General features: G+C 47.8%; 1 pseudogene; it reads left to right on the top strand.

The window, feature by feature from the left end:
* The first annotated feature begins 236 nt into the window (after positions 1 to 236).
* Positions 237 to 767, top strand: LOC138998959 (protein tweety homolog 3 pseudogene; annotated as a pseudogene).
* The last annotated feature ends 3,223 nt before the right edge of the window (positions 768 to 3,990 follow it).

The raw sequence follows: 3,990 nt of genomic DNA, 5'->3' as shown, positions 1-3,990 counted from the left end.
AGGGGCGAGTGCGCATACACGCGCACCAAGCAGGACGAACAAAGAGGCGGTGGACGCAGGCGGCCGAGCGGAGCAGAGCGCCGACGAGCACCGCCGAGCCAGGCCATGCAGGGCCGGGCCCAGGAGCGTGCAGGTGATGGGGGTGACCAGGCCGGGGTCGGCGGGCCCCTGAACCCGACGCCCCGGGCTGGCGGGGAGCTGCGCGGTGGCTGCGTGTCCAAGGGGCCGGGCCCGCCATGGCCGGGGTCAGCTACACGGCGCCCTGGTGGGTGAACCTCCTGCACCGGCTGTTGCACTTCAGCCTGCGCTGGGAGCCCACCAGTGACCAGTTCCGGCCCAAGGACCCCGACTGCCAGAGGGCGCTGCTGCTGCTCGGGGCCGCTGCGCTGGCCTGCCTCGCCCTGAACCTCCTCTTCCTGCTCCTCTACTCCTGGCTGCGCTGCCGGCGGCGTGGGAACGAGGAGCACCTGGACACCGACTGCTGCTGCACCGCCTGGTGTGTGGTCATCGCCACGCTGGTGTGCAGCGCCGGCATCGCCGAGGGTTTCTGTGGCGACGGGGAGACCAGCGATGGCCTCCATTGGGCCACCTACTCGCTCCGCCACGCCAACCGCACGGTGGCGGGGGTGCAGGACCGCATGTGGGACACCGCGGCTGCCCTGAGCCTCACGGCGGAGCCGCGATGCCGTGATGGAGCGTGGGCCCGAGCAGCAGGCAGAGCCCGGACCAGGCCGGCATCCGGGACCGCGGGGCCGGGCTGCTCGTAGCGGAGGCGACGGAGCCCCCCAGCGGCTGAGGGGCCTCCTCCCAGCCCTCGCGGGCGGCCCAGGCGCAGCGAGCCCCCGTGGGGATCCCCCACGACATCCAGACCCAGAGCACCCCAGGAAAGAGGAGGGAAGCCTCCAGAGCCAACACAGAACGACTCCCACGCCGGGGACGGCGAGGACTTCCTCCGTGTTCAGTGGAAGGGTGAGATCTCGGACCTGTGGACGTGCGCCCCCGCCCTTCCCTGCGTTCTCGGTAGGGGGGGCGGGGACTGCGCCCTCCATCTTGCCCTGGGTCCTCCACTTTTGGGCAGGGCCATGTGCTCAGCGGGGGCTTCTTCCCGGAGGAGGCCTCTGCTAGCCACACCCAGGATTCCTCTGGACTGGCCGGTGATGGTCGGGGGAGGTGCGCGCCATCACTATGACCGCATCCTGTGTGGTGAGATGCCGACTCACGCCTGGCCAGTCCGGCAGGGCCCACGGTCCCCTCTCTCTTTGCCACTTGCTGCTGCGTCAGTAAGGAAGGTGGGAGAGCCAGGCCTGGGCTTGAAATAAAAGACTCTTTGCTTTTGCATCGGACTGGCTGGCTCCCTGGTGGTTTCTTGGGAATCTTGAAATCTGGGCATAACAGTTACCATACTTCACTTTACCGTGCCCCAGGTGGTCTCTGGGCTGTTGGTTGTCTGGTTTGTCTTCCGCCTGCTGGGTTATACTTGGAGAACTTCAATTTAAAAAGAAATCTTTTTCTTTTACAAAAAGTAACCTATAGGGTTGCTTCCTGGATGTTGACTGATAGTGCTGCAAGGCCATGTATTACAAGTCAAAGTCATGAAACATTTATGGTGACTGTACTTTCAGATTTGGTATTTTAACAGCAAATCATTAGATTATCCTATAAATATTAGTGGAAGATATTTCAAAATTTTAAAATTTCTCCTTTTTATTAAATTTAAAATATTTTTAAACAGCATTCCCTTTCGGCTTATTTGCATATACAGAGGGATCATGGGAAGCCTTCAGTAACTTTTTAGAAGAATTTTACTTTACTAGGATTCAATTGCTTACAAAGGTTAGTAAATTTAGTGATGTTGTATTCTGATACACAAGGTGCAAACGCTGCTCCACCTCCAGCCTAATTTAAAATGCAGCGGCGAGGAGCTTTTGTTATTTTAAATTACATCTTAAAATTCTACTGCTGTATTTTAAGAAATATCAAACAAAATAACTTGCTTTGCCCTTTCTTAGAGGCAAAAACTTAAAATATGCTTATTAATTTATATTCGATAAAGCTTTCCATGTGATTTCAAGTATATTAAATTGGCTTTATTAAAAAATCATTTAAGAAGAGAGAATAAACTTTTGAAAACATTTCAGGGCCCGCGAAATGTCTCAAAGTCATTTCTTGGTTATAGTTTTGAAATCTAACTTGAAAGACCATCAAACACATATGTGTATATATGATTTAAAGATTATATACCTTTTATAATTATTAAGAGATATCAGTTAAATTTAAACTGATCTTTGTATTTAAAAATTTAGGTTGGGATTACAGAATTTATCCTCTTTTTTCAGTTAGACAAATGTTGAAATTTTACTATAATTATATAATTTCTCCCAATTTATTTAACCAGAACTTTAAACTCTTAGCTGGCAAGTTAAATATTTAGCATTTCTCAATCAGTAACATTTTTAAGAATAAACTTCAAAAATACAAGACACAATCAATAGATTTAATTCTGTCCTCTAAATTTTTCGTGAGGGAAATTTAGATTAATATTTCAGCATTTTGTTATTTTAGAATATCTAATTCAATTTAGCAAACTCCCAAAGCCTTGGGCTGCCATTGACTGGAAACAGGTAACCATTAAAATGCAAATTAGTTACACTCTTTCTACCAAGGATGGGAAACTGGGAAGCAAGCCTCTCTTTAGAAGTTTCCACTGGTAGGAAATTTTTGGCCTACCTGCTTGTGTGTTGGGGGGAGGGAGGCTAGCCCTTCCTCCATCAGAAATTGCCTTGGGCATACATACTCCTCTGTATTCACAACTTCCCACTTCAACCCCAAAAGCAGCAGCTTCACATTTCTACCGTGAATTGGCTCCACCCCTGAGCCTCAGCACCTCAAAACAAAACCCCAATTTCCAGCCAAATTGTTAGTTTTACCTTTTGTGTCAAGAGCTAACTTTGATATGTTCAAAACTAAGTAAAATCCACTTACTCAATCCAAAACAGGCATTAAAAAGAAAAACCCCAAATGCTCTCTTGTATCCATTTTAAGAGTAGGATTGGTGCTTTCCACTATTACCTGAGTCCTGATCTATCACCCCAGGGAGAGCTGCCAATCCTGCACTTTCCCGGGGTGGAAAGGCTGCAGTGGGGTTAAAGATAAGGCTCCTTGGGCCTACCTTCTCCCATGCCTTTACATTTACCTTTCCGGCACCTTTCCTTCCTCAGAAAAGCATGGACATGTTAAAAGATCAATATGGAGTCTTTTTTCTTCTAGACTCAGTATGGCACATCTTCTCATTCTAAAGATCAATACAGAATCTTCTTTCTTCTAGACTCAGTATGGCACATCTTCTCAATCTAAGTTCTGTACTATCCACCCACTGAAGTATGGTACCTTTTTGCTTTGTTTAACAATGGACAGGTTACTTTGATTTTCTAAATTGTGTAAGTCATCCCATTCGATTGAATGACTTATTGATTGAATGACTATCCCATTGATTGTGATCTTACTGGTTATCGAAGCACATTCTTCTGTACCTGGGAAACAGGACAGCACAATTACCCTAAATTGTTTTAGTAGCCACAGGTGGTACGTTCCAGTTGACTCAGTGGTCCTAAGACCAGGACAGTGCAACTACTCTAAATTGCCTCGATGGCTCTAGATAATGTGTTTCTATCAAGTCAGTGATCCGGAGACCCAGAACTGTAATTTAGATAACATGCCTAAGTTTAACCCAGGTTACCCAAAGGCTCTAGATAATGTATTTCTGTCAATTCAGTGACCCCGAGACCCGAAACTGTAATTAACATGCTTAATTCTGCTTCTGTAATCTGCTTTTTTTGCGAGCCAGGTGCCTCATTCCAAACCCTGGGATGTAATCAATACCTTTGTGATTTTTGCCTATATAAGTCTGGTTTTGCCACCATCTTTTTGCTATGAGATTTGGGAATGTCCCCTCATAGTCCCAGATTGCAATAAATGTGACTCTTTAATTCG

Source organism: Myotis yumanensis, unplaced genomic scaffold (assembly GCF_028538775.1).
Source record: "Myotis yumanensis isolate MYYU_CA2020_CCGP unplaced genomic scaffold, mMyoYum1.0.hap1 SCAF_21, whole genome shotgun sequence".
NCBI classification, from domain to species: domain Eukaryota; kingdom Metazoa; phylum Chordata; class Mammalia; order Chiroptera; family Vespertilionidae; genus Myotis; species Myotis yumanensis.
Note: the sequence above shows the minus strand (reverse complement) of the source record. Positions and strands in the feature narration are given on the sequence as shown.